General features: G+C 32.4%; 1 protein-coding gene across 4 annotated transcripts in view; it reads left to right on the top strand.

The window, feature by feature from the left end:
• CDH19 (cadherin 19) overlaps positions 1-13,946 on the top strand; it is a 365,310-nt gene that overhangs the window by 256,347 nt on the left and 95,017 nt on the right. For 2 of the 4 annotated variants that reach the window (XR_010151984.1, XM_009434121.5), the window contains exon 2: positions 6,586-6,873. The gene's annotated coding sequence lies outside the window, so the exon portion shown is untranslated. Of the gene's footprint in view, positions 1-6,585; positions 6,874-13,946 lie in introns of those variants that run through there. The other 2 variants (XR_010151983.1, XM_024350933.3) reach the window with 1 other exon arrangement.

Raw genomic sequence — 13,946 nt, 5'->3', positions numbered from 1 at the left:
ACCAAAAAAGACCCCGAATAGTTAAATCAATCTTGAGAAAAAGAGAAAAACTGGAGGCATCATCCTACCTGATCTCAAAGTCTACTGATCTCAAAGTCTACTATAAAGCTACAGTAATCAAAACAGCATGGTATTAGCATAAACACAGACTCATAGACTGATGGAGCATAATAGAGAGCCCAGAAATTAGTCCACACATTTACAGTTAATTGAATTTCAACAAAGATTTCAAAAACACATAATGGGTAAGATAGTCTTTTCAATGAATGATGATGAGAAAACTATCCACATGCAGAAAAATTAAGACACTATACAAAATCAACTCAAAATTAATTAGAGACTTAAACGTAGACCTGAAACTCTAAAATTAGAAGAAAAGCTCAATAAGATTGGTGAGATATATATATGTATATATACACATATATATGTGGGAGCATGGTGTGTAATATATGCATATATATATATATATATATATATATATATATACATGCCCATATACATACAGTTTAACAATAATGTGGAGTAAAAATAGTTTAAAACACTATGCTTATTTAATATATTAATATTGCATTATTCTCTACTTTTGATTTAAATCTATTATTTTAATTTAAATATATTATTTTAATATATTATTTAAATCTATTGTTTTTTGTTTTTTGTTTTTATTATACTTTAAGTTTTAGGGTACATGTGCACATTGTGCAGGTTAGTTACATATGTATACATGTGCCATGCTGGTGCACTGCACCCACTAACTTGTCATCTAGCATTAGGTATATCTCCCAATGCTATCCCTCCCCCCTCCCCGCTCCCCACCACAGTCCCCAGAGTGTGATATTCCCCTTCCTGTATCCATGTGATCTCATTGTTCAATTCCCACCTATGAGTGAGAATATGCGGTGTTTGGTTTTTTGTTCTTGCGATAGTTTACTGAGAATGATGGTTTCCAATTTCATCCATGTCCCTACAAAGGACATGAACTCATCATTTTTTATGGCTGCATAGTATTCCATGGTGTATATGTGCCACATTTTCTTAATCCAGTCTATCATTTTTGGACATTTGGCTTGGTTCCAAGTCTTTGCTATTGTGAATAATGCCGCAATAAACATACGTGTGCATGTGTCTTTATAGCAGCATGATTTATACTCCTTTGGGTATATATCCAGTAATGGGATGGCTGGGTCAAATGGTATTTCTAGTTCTAGATCCCTGAGGAATCGCCACACTGACTTCCACAATGATTGAACTAGTTTACAGTCCCACCAACAGTGTAAAAGTGTTCCTATTTCTCCACATCCTCTCCAGCACCTGTTGTTTCCTGACTTTTTAATGATTGCCATTCTAACTGGTGTGAGATGATATCTCATAGTGGTTTTGATTTGCATTTCTCTGATGGCCAGTGATGATGAGCATTTTTTCATGTGTTTTTTGGCTGCATAAATGTCTTCTTTTGAGAAGTGTCTGTTCATGTCCTTGGCCCACTTTTTGATGGGGTTGTTTGTTTTTTTCTTGTAAATTTGTTTGAGTTCATTGTAGATTCTGGATATTAGCCCTTTGTCAGATGAGTAGGTTGCGAAAATTTTCTCCCATGTTGTAGGTTGCCTGTTCACTCTGATGGTAGTTTCTTTTGCTGTGCAGAAGCTCTTTAGTTTAATTAGATCCCATTTGTCAATTTTGGCATTTGTTGCCATTGCTTTTGGTGTTTTGGACATGAAGTCCTTGCCCACGCCTATGTCCTGAATGGTTTTGATTTAAATTACTATTTTATTGGAAATATGATTTTCATCTTTCTACCAAGTACTACTGTCTTTATTATTACCATTAAGCATAGTAACAATAGCAGTTATTATTTAGTAGTAATAAAAATACAGGAGTTGTTATCTGTCAAGAACAATGCAAAGTAACTCCCTTACATTATTACAATAACCCTGTGATTTCTCGTCTCAATAAAAATTTAATTAAATAAAAATTTACTTTATGTAATACATTGGGCTAGGGATTATAATGATAGAAACACAAGACGCTGGTCAACCATGTGTAGTCAAATAAGTGGTTGGTCAGAGTCTTGTCTTTGTATCATTATGACTTGTAGAACAATGCATTGCATAAACATAATAGGTGATGATAGACTATAGATAGATACATAGATAGAATAGAGAGATGATAGATGATAGATAACTTCACATCTTTTATAATATTACAATTCTAAATGATGCCAGAGAGAATGTTTATAATGCTGATGTGCATGATCTATAAATTTAAGAAGTAACCAAAATTTTATAAAAACATGGAAACTCTTCCAGAAATTAAATGTTCATATTAATATTGTCCTGGTGAAAGAAAAAGTAAAAGTTAATCTACCGTTTCAAAGAGGTTGGTGCCTAGGTGAGACGTTTCTAATAAATTCTGGTAATATAAACAGAAAACAAGGCTGACATACCTCTACACGTTTATGTCTGAATTTAAGTATTTTGGGTTGTTTGTTTGCATATTGACAATTACTAAATTATTCTTGTAATGAGCCTTTTTTGTTATTTATACATTTATTCATTGTTAATTTCTATAATGGATTTCTTCCGTCATGGAGATTATGTTGCGGCTTGGCAAATACACATACATATATATATTTCTTAAATATACTGCTCCAGAGAAAAGTCTTCTTACAAAAGAAAATAAAAACAAAACAACTTTGGGAGGCCGAGGCGGGCAGATCACGAGGTCAGGAGATCGAGACCATCCTGGCTAACACGGTGAAACCCCGCCTCTACTAAAAATACAAAAAATTAGCCGGGCATGGTGGCAGGTGCCTGTACTCCCAGCTATTAGGGAGGCTGAGGCAGGAGAATGGCTTGAACCCAAGAGGCGGAGCTTGCAGTGAGCCGAGATCGCCCCACTGCACTCCAGCCGGGGTGACCGAGCAAGACTCCGTCTCAAAAAACAAACAAACAAATAAATAAATGAATTAATTAATTAATTAAATATAAAAAGAAAAAGAAAAAAGAATGAATACAAAAATAAGAAAATAAGGACATATATATGACAATAAAATTTTTTATTATATTAGACAAGTGGCTACTGTAACTAGAATTTAAAAGATAAATCTTCAAACCATACAAATTGTTGCCATATTCAAGACAATATTTCTTTACTCTGAGCAAAATTTGTGTAATTTTGACACAAAGTATTTTAGCATGGTTAGAAGTACATAGATTAGTGAATATTTTGTTTATTGTTCGTTCTATCATTGTGCATTTTTTTATTTCCCCATATTTATCATTGTGATATATATTCAATGTTAAAAACAGAATGGAAAACACAGCAAATTGGACTGTTGGAAAAGAATGCCATTTAATGGCAATCCATGGAGAAAATTATTATTTTTATTTTCAGCATTTTAAAAGCTATTTTACATGAATATCTGAAGTGAACACTGGACGTCTAGTTGGTTATCAACTAGATTCAACCACTCCACTCTAATTTGGGGAAATGAATCTGTTTTTCTATCAACTAACTCTTTCTCTCAGGTTCAGGAATGACAATTACTTTAAGCTTTTCTTGTTGCCATTCTTTGTTCATGCATGGACAAGTGATCGTTTTGATGAATAAGACGAAAGTGACAGTGTTTTTGAGGGCCTTGAGGAAAAGTTGGAGAACCAAACAGAGCCCAGGAACCTAGATAACTGATTGCAGTAGGAAGCCACTGGATCAACTAACCCTTAACCCTACTTTATTTCTCTATGTATACATTGAATTTCTTCATTATTCTATTCATTTTTGGATTTGATTTTGTTTGATTTTGCTATCTGCTTGCTAGTCAATAGATTTCTCATTGATATAGTGATAGCATACAGTAAATATCTGTTTTAAATGTTCTTGTATTAACATATTATAAGCTTTTCCCAAAACAACTTAAATATATTTTTAAGAACTAAAATGCTTCCAGACCATGTGAGAAGGATGTGGTCCTTAGATTATGCTATCCTGACAACACCTGATTGGACAAGGCCTAAATATCTAATTGAAGGCACATGTATAGCCTATGATATAAAGTAGGTAGACTTAAACTTTATGGTTAAATGTCTATTTTCAAGGGACAGATCAGAGTTTGCATAATGTTTGACTTTCCATTTCTGCCTGTTCAGTTAAATTCAAACTTCATTAGCCAGTCTTGTCTGCAGTTAGTCATTAGATATATATTTCTTAATTATCTGGTTTAAAAAATTGGTGGCTCTGAATTATAATACTTGAATTCAAATTTTTATTTAGAGTAACTCAATACAATCCTGGCTTCTGCAACTTCAAGCTCTGTTCCTTAGCCTGCTGGCAGGTGATAACTGTGAAATTCCCCCAGACTGCATGTGAAAATAGACCAGAATGTCACTGTGCAGCTATAAAACACCACTTGTGTTTGAGGAATTGTCCATCCTGCCACATGTTTACTGCTGTGGGGACCTCAGATAACTCTGAGTATGATAACTCTGACTTACATATGGATAGTAGTGTATTTAATTTTGAGCTTCTGTTCTTACACAGTCATGTTCCATTTACTATGTATTACCCCCCCCCATATATGAAAAATTAGTCAGATATATTTCTCTTGTTATAAAGAAAATGACGTAGAAGTAATCACTAAGCTGGGCCGGGTACGGTGGCTGAAGCCTGTAATCCCAGCACTTTGGGAGGCCAAGGCGGGCGGATCACGAGTCAGGAGATCGAGACCATCCTGGCTAACATGGTGAAACCCCGTCTGTACTAAAAATACAAAAAAATTAGCAGGGCGTGGTGGCGGGCACCTGTAGTCCCAGCTACTCGGGAGGCTGAGGCAGGAGAATGGCGTGAACCTGGGAGGTGGAGCTTGCAGTGAGCCGAGATTGCGCCACTGCACTCCAGCCTGGGCGACAGAGAGAGACTCCATCTCAAAAAAAAAAAAAAAAAAAAAAAAAAGAAGTAATCACTAAGCTTATCTGATGACCAGTCCCCTAAGTACTTCCAAGTCTTCATTCTTGGTTGTGGCATAGCGGATGAATCTTGCTGGATCCTTGGCTATCGGCTGTTCATCTTATATCCTCTTCCAGAAAGGGCATGCATTTCTTAAGTAATTTACAGCAACTAGTGCCTGTACGTGTTTGATAATAGATTATCTATTTAATAAAATCAGTTTGCTGTTAATGGTATTCTACATAAAACATGTAGTTTCACACTGTACCTTCTTTAGAAAATTTAATCCTGTCTCACTGTGGTTTCTATAGTTGCCATTGCTCTTTATTGGTACTGTAATAATCAGGGCAGCAAATTGTGACCCACCTTTGCTCCCTTAGGCTCTAAAATAAGCCTTTGGGACATCATGTTTACAGGTACACTGAGGCTCTAAACTGTGGTTTCAATTCTAAGTGCAACTGGATATTTTATAAACATCAAGATATAAATTGGCATCTCATAAAATGTTAGATTCTTACAGAAATCCTAGACTAGGTCATAGATAGAACAGTGAATTATGTAAATAAATATTTTAAACAGGTATCTCCACCTTTTTTGATACTGTAAAAAATATGAAAGGGAAAATGTATAAGAATACTTCAGAGGTTCTTTGTAAAATTTATTTTTTCTCGATTTACTAACATCTTGAAACACTTAGAAGTGTTTTTTTCTAGCTGAATGCTTTTTTCTACCTGAAAAAATAAACTTTTTCCACATTATACTGTTCCTGCTATCCACAGATCTATTCTCACAGGTTCATCTCTTCAAGATTTGTTCATAAATTATTGATTCCTCCTAATATTCACAACCTCATAGGATGTGCATTTGTGCGTGTGTGTGCATATGTATGTGTATGTGTGTGCACATGTATGTGTATGCATGTGTGCACATGTGCATGTGTGTATATGTGTGTGCTTGAGTGTCCTACTTTACTGCCCATATAGCTTTTGCCATTTCTTCCCTCAAAAGCTAAGAGGATAGTGACCAAAATATCTATCAGAATTAACAGGATGTTTGAATAATCCTGCCCCACATAGACTTTCTTATTATATAGGTATAATTTAAGAAACTTTTAATATTTTAATGTTTCTCTAGTTTGGTTCAAAAATGGTTTTTAAGTAAATAACAGCTTGAGTAAACAGCATAGAGAATACATATGTATTTTATATTAAATAATAATAGCTTATATCAAAATCTAATTATAACCATGAATAAAATAAAATATTTTACATAATAATAAACCAAGGAAAAGAAAAGGACTTATTAAAGTTTAGACATTTCTCTCTCATTATGTCTTTTACTTGATTTCTGAGGAGAAATGACCGAATTAAGAAACAGCCAGAAGGCATAGACACACAGTGGAAAATGATTTCTCTTTTTAGTAAGTTTTGGGTCTGCTTTAAATTGATCATTTGTTTCATCAGCTAATCCCCAAACAGAGGGCATGTCCTCTCTACTTGCAAAATTCTTGTACGTAAGTTGAATTCTCCCTTTATCAACTCAGGCCAATAAGTGCTTTATTTTGTTTTTGCTTGTTGTTAGGGAAAAAAAAAAACAGATAATCAGCTCATACTACTTGCTTAGCTGTCTGCATTTTAATTCCAGACTATGAACGAGCGTCAGAGTGCCCTTATGATATTTTGCACAAAAGGCTCAGTGTTTATGACTCTACTCAGAGAACCCAAAATAGCATTGAGTAAGCAGTGACATACTGACAGTGTTGTGGTACTAAAAGCACAAGCGTCTGTAACTCTGGGCAATGGGGCACATCGAGAGTTTGCTGAGAAGACTGTGAAGCAAAAAGAAGAAAGTTTTTCCTACTCTTCCTTATGTGTCCAACACGAAGTTTGCTGTTCAATTTTCACAGAACTCCTAGAAGTTGAAGTTACAAAGGTAAGACTGTGATAATCAGGCATATTATAAACTACATGCATCATCTTTAATGAGTCAGTAGGTCAAAAAGTACATGACAAACTGTTGCTAGGAAAATATTCTAAAAATATTAAGGAAAATATTTACATAGGAAATAAGGAAAATATTCTAAAAATTTTAAAACCATGATGTGTACTTATACTGAACTTTCTCAAAACACGTATTTGTGAGAACAGTTCTCCATCTCTGTAATACAGATTGTTGGTGTTGGGGGGAAGTTACACCTATGTTAGGATATTTAAAACTTCTCAAGTTTCTTAGAATAAATGAATCAACCTTTCTTTGCATGTCTTTCTTTGCACTTTTTTCTTTGTTCAGGGTTTTATTTTTTATTTATCATGTATTTACCATGTATATCAGGTAATATGAACAATAGAGTTGTCATCATTAAGTATATGAGAAAAAATATATACAGAATAAGTATGAAAAATTTTAAGTATAATTCCAAAAAAATTAAAATATTAGCATTACTATGAATAAAAACACATATATGCCTAATGTTGTATAGACATATTAATTTACCTCTATGTATTATAACATTTATACGTAACACAAAAGGTAATTTCTCAAATATGAAAGATAGTATAAATTAAGAAAAGTATAAATTAGGAAAATGCATACTGTAAAAGACATTTTATATTGTTTCAATTCTAATTTGGTACATGCAATTTTAACTGAATAACTCATTATAATAAAATATTTCAAAATAAGTTTACCGAAGGAATTTAATAAATCTATTAAATATAAAAACATAAAATATTTAGCAACAAAAAAATACCTAAATAGAGTGGCAAAGGTTTTCTTTAGATTATGTCAATTTATATTTTAGCTCTATTAATTCATTTGTTGAATTAATATATCTGTAAGAAAGACATTATTTAGATAAAATATTTGAAAATTTAGTAATATATATTTATGTTTTAGATGTAGTTACAATATTAAGTAAAATTATATGCATTAATATATTCTTTTTTCAAATTCTTAATGTAATTATCAGCAGTATGCCTACTTACTATAATTTTTAATTTCAAAGAATTTAAATTTCAATGTAATGTGAACATTTATATTGACCAAATAAAATAACTAACAATTTATTTTAAAAGGAATAAGCATTTCATTATTGTCTGCAATTATTCAAAATTTTTAAGCAATCAATTTATGTCATGTAGAAACCACCAGATCTCCTTTCCTTTACATATGGTTTCCACTTTACCAAGCCTTTGTAACAGTGAACAAAATGCTCATATCATTATATAAATATCTGATTTTTACAGTCTTACACATTAGTAAATTCTTTACTTAGGCTCCAGTGAAACATTTATAATTTTAGGCACACACAAACACATCTGCATATATCGAAAAGCATATGTCTTCTACTTATATTTCTTGTTTTGTTTTGTTTTTCACTTAGGAATGTTTGGAAGGTACATTTCCTCAAGAAACATAAAAAATTTTTTGATTAAATTATCATAAATTGAAGATGCTTTAAAATGATGTGCCCAGATGCCACCTATGCATTCTTAAGAAACCAGATCCATCTTTCAGGAATTTCTCCTAATACAGCTACATATAATCTGATACATATCATCTATAACTAAATATCAACTGATCATTTTTGCCACTCATGATCTTAGCATGTACTCTTAAATATATGTTATTTTTAAAACATTACATAGCAGTATTCAGCATGTTAGTGAGTAGTAATGCATTAGGAATAAATGTGTTAAACTGTTTAAAAGGAGATATTGATCTTTCTATATAACTTCTTTACATGAGAATTTATTGCTCCTAACCAAGTGTTTGAGAACCATGCTGGTGAATAAGAAAAATTTGTTGTCATGACGATTTCCTTTAACATCCATGATCTTCTATCACCTGTATCTTTGCTCTGGTGAAACAGATTGAAGTTGAAACACAACTAAGTATGGAACGTAATAATAATCCCACAGGAATCCTTTCTATCAATGGTGAAGACAGCCCCTGATTGACAAAATGAGTGTCTTTGCAAAAGTGACTAGAAAGATGTTTGCCACTTTAAAATCAAATCAAAACAAAACAAGATAAACTGTACCCTTACAGAATTTTTTTTTTACCCACTCTCACCACCTTTCAATTGAGAGAATACAGCTAAATGCTCTAAAGCCTGTCAAAATGTGTAACAGATCAATTTCCTTTTCAAATGATGCCTACCCTCTTGAATATGCTGATATGATTCGTTAAGAGAATGCTTGTCTGAATTTAAAACATACTCTAGAATACATACCTTTGTCAAAATGTGTCACATTAATTACTCAATAATTATATTCAGAATCATCCAAGTATGTCTTAAGATTAAAGCAAAACATCATTTTTAAAAATCCTGCTTTGGCACAACAAGTGAAATTTGAAATGTTATTTTAGGACAGTGGTTTTTCAACATACCAGAGCAGTAGATCCAGTTTAGCTGTTTTTTAATTCTAAGAAGTTTCATGATAAATGAAATTTGCAAATTTGCAAGATACTGTATGAAAGTGGGGATAATTTTGACACATCAGTCATGTCTTAAAATAACCTAGGCAGTTTTATCTATGTGCAAAATTTAGAAATGTCATTCCTGTGGAAATGAGCAAATTATAAATACATCACAGAAAAGAAATCGCTATTTTTTTGTCTTTAAGTTGTTTTATAGTTAAATTGTGTCAGAGAGTTTGCCATCTATTTTATTCCTAAAAAGGCCTGGTGGAGAATATATGACTTTCCTTGATGGAGAGATAATACTACTAAACATAAAGATAAACATAAAATGTAACTAGAATAATAATAAAGGCAAAGAGAAAAGGTATAGATACATCTCTGAATTTTCAAGAGAGTAGTGTCATTTGTCACTAAGCAAATACTTCTTGACAGTGCTTGAAATTGCTCTTGAACTGGTAAAGCAAAATGTAACTCTTACCCCATAGTATTTGATGAGAAATAAATGGGCTATAATGTCACTCATCAGGTGGATATAATTCCCCTTCTTCTAAATAACACTTTTCTTTGGGAGACTATGTAAGACATTGGTTTATTTTTGATTATTTTCTCTCTTTTATCGAATGCTTATAGAATAACCCAACCCTGTAGGCATATGAGGATTTGACTCCAAATTTATTGGTTAATAATAAATAAGCATATTGATGTTTTCACACACATATGTGTACCTGGCTACACATTTCTCCATTAAGAGATAATTTTGAATGCATGTGTATACTCCTTTGATAATTTCAAGACCACATGAATTATTTATAAAACTTTCATGTCATTTTATACAATATGGATTTAATAAAACCACTTACATGAAATTTAATTTAAAGTATTTTTAAAGATACAAAGCGATGTTGTCATTTTGTGTACGTGTCTGTGTATTGCATTTTTAAACCAGTGTTTAAAACATACAATTCTGAACTCACAAATATGATTTTTATGAGATTATAATCATGTCATTGGGATTTTTTTGTGCATAAAAAAGGAAAAAGCAATAGACTTTTAAGAGAGTGAGTTAAATATTAAAAATCTCAGCAAGACATTACTTAACTGACTCTTAAATATTATGAAACAAAACATTAGAACTTTAGGGTTGCGAGATTTTTAAAAAATGAAGTAAGGAATTATTTTATATAAAACATCATCCCTTTCAACAGCATATACTAGCTGTCTGTATGCTTATTGACAATTTGGTGCAGGTTCAGAGTCCACATAATTTAAAATTTTAGGAATAAAGTCACATTTATTTATTCAATAATCCCAGTCACGCATTTAGATTGTACTAAATGCTGTTACATTTAAGTACTAAAAGAAAGTATGTTTATTCTATCTGGCACAAATTTCAAAGGATTTGCAAACTTAGGATATCCTATCTATCTTTATTTTTAAATCCAGCTTGTAACATGAATTAACTATATTCACGACTGTTCCATAAACGTTCATGACTGTTTTCCTTCCTTAAGTTGATACATATTTTTAACCCATTACATACAACCCTTGGACGTATACTTTACTGTCTTCTGTGTTTAAAAAACTCAAAACACTTCTGTTTTGTTTTATACCATACACATTTTTGTTTATAATTAAGGTGATATTCTTGAATTTCTCATTTTGGGAATTAAAAAGTAAAAATTTATTTATCCTAAATTCATGTCATTAATGTTAAAATAATTTATTAATCTGTTATAGGATGTTTTCAATATTTATTTTTTATTGAAAATTGACAATTTATAATTGAATAAATTTATGAGACATAAACTGATGTTAGAATTCATGAAAACAATGTGGAATGATTAAATCACGCTAGTTAATATATCCATCACCTCAAATATTTAACATTTTTTGTGGTGAGAACATTTGAACTTTGCTCTCTTAGGAATTTTGAAATGTAGAATACTCTACTATTAACTGTATTCGCCACACTGTCTAATAGAACCCCTTCTGAAACGTGAAACATACTCCTCCTGTCTGAGATTTGACCTTCATTTCCTCATCTGCCCCACCCCACCAGCCTCTGTAAATACCAGTCTACTTTATGCCTCTATGAGTTCCATTGTTTTAGATTCCACATAAAGATGACAAAATGTGATATTTCTCTTTCCGTGCTGGCTGAATATTACTTAGTCATTCTTCATACACAGCTCATAGCAGACAATTAAAAAAAATCCCCAAAATATGCAATAATAGCATTAAACATTGCGCTAACCTAGTCCATCTGGCACCACGTTTTATGTTGACAATACCTTTTCATGATTAAATACTCTGAATAAACTCAACAAAATAAAGTTTTACAAATATGAATTTAAGTTAATATGCAGAAAATATAAAAAATAAATATAAAACAAGTGATACAATTTTTTACATTATATCCTTTATGAAAGAGGCTAAACATTCAATTTTATATTATACAATTTGAAACTAAAATAATTCTTATCTTGAGATTGAATTCCAAAATATTTCGTATCAAAATAATAATATATTCTTATTTACCTTTTATAGCATGTCTTTGAAGTGTACTTTCCATTTTAATATTCTATATTTTATTATAGCTTCAATTAAATTTTTACTTTCTAACTCTGAGTTTCAGGGGGTACATGTGCTAGCTTGTTACATGTGTAAATTGCATGTTGCTGCGGTTTAGTGTACAAATTATATCATCATCCAGGTAGTGATAATACTACCTGACAGATAGTTTTTTGATTCTCGCCCTCTCCTCACCCCACCCTGAAGTAGGCCCCAGTGTCTATTACTGTGCTGTCCATGTGTACTCAATGTTAAGTTTTCCACTTATAAGTGAGAACATGCAGTATTTGATTTTCTGTTCTTGCATTAGTTTGCTTGAGATAATGGCCTCCAGTTCCATCCTATTGGGGCAAAGGACATGATCTCATTTTTATGGCTGTATAGTATTCCATTGTGTAAATGTGTCAAATTTCCTTATTATGTCCATTGTTGATGAGCATCCAGGTTGATTCCATGTCTTTCCTATTGTGAAAAGTGCTGTGATGAACATATTTGTGCATATATCTTTATGGTAGAACTATATATTCCTTCGAATATATAGTTAATAATCCACTACTAGGATTGCTGAGTTGAATGGTAGTGATATAATCCGCTACTAGGATTGCTGAGTTGAATGGTAGTGATATAATCCACTACTAGGGTTGCCGAGTTGAATGGTAGTTCTAAGATCTTTGAGATATCTCCAAACTGCTTTTCATAGTGGCTGAACTAATTTACATTCATATCAGCAGTGTGTAAGAATTCCCTTTTCTATGCAAATTTGCCAGCATCTGTTATATTCTGACATAGTAATAGCCATTCTGACTGGCGTGAGATGGTATCTCATTGTGACCTTGATTTGCATTTCTCTAATGATTAGTGATATTTGGAATTTTTTTTTTATACTTTAAGTTCTAGGGTACATGTGCACCACGTGCAGGTTTGTTACATATGTATACATGTGCCATGTTGGTGTGCTGCACCCATTAACTCGTCATTTACATTAGGTATATCTCCTAATGCTATCCTTCCCCCTTCCTCCCACCCCATGACAGGCCCAGGTGTGTGATGTTCCCCTTCCTGTGTCCAGGTGTTCTCATTTTTTAATAGGCTTGTTGGCTGTGTGCATGTCTTCTTTTGAGAAGCTTCTGTTCATATCCTTTGCCCATGTTTAAATGGGGTTGTTTGTTTTTTTGCTTGCTGATTTGTTTAAGTACCTTATAGATTCTGGATGTGTCGGATGAATAGTTTGCAAATATTTTCTCTGATTCTGTGTGTTGTCTGTTTGCTCCGTTGATACTTTCTTTTGCTGTGCAGAAGCTCTTTAGTTTGATTAGGTCCCACATGTCAATTTTAATTTTTGTTCCAATCACTTTTGGAGTCTGTTATGGAATCTTTGCCAGGGCCTATGTCCAGAATAGTATTTCCTAGGTTTTCTCCTAGGGTGTTTATAGTTGTAGGATTTACATTTAAGTATTTAATCTGTACTGATTTTTTTATATGGTGGAAGGAAGGGGTCCAGTTTAAATCTTCTGAATATGCCTAGCCAGTTATCCCAGCACCATTTATTTAAAAGGAGTCCTTTCCCCATTGCTTATTATGGATGGCTTCATCAAAGATCAGATGGTTGTGGATATGCAGCCTCTGGGTTCTCTAACCAGTTCTATTGGTCTATGAGTCTGTTTTTGTACCAGTACCATACTGTTTTAATTACTGTAACCTTGTAGTACACTTTTAAGTCAGGTAGTGTGGTTCTTCCAGCTTTTTTTTTTTTTTTTTTAACTTAAGATTGCTTTGGCTCTTTGGGCTCTTTTGTGGTTTCCTGTGAACATTAGTATGCTTTTTAAAAAAATTTTGTGATGAATGTCTTTGGTAGTTTGATAAAAATAGCATTGAAACTGTAAATTGCTTGAGGATTATGGTCATTTTAACAATATTGATTAATCCTATCCATGAACATGGAATGTTTTTTCATTTATTTGTGTCCTCTTTGATTTTCAGTAACTTTTGTAACTCTCATTATAGAGAAA

This window comes from Pan troglodytes, chromosome 17 (assembly GCF_028858775.2).
Source record: "Pan troglodytes isolate AG18354 chromosome 17, NHGRI_mPanTro3-v2.0_pri, whole genome shotgun sequence".
NCBI classification, from domain to species: domain Eukaryota; kingdom Metazoa; phylum Chordata; class Mammalia; order Primates; family Hominidae; genus Pan; species Pan troglodytes.
This window is presented reverse-complemented; position numbering and strand designations above follow the sequence as displayed.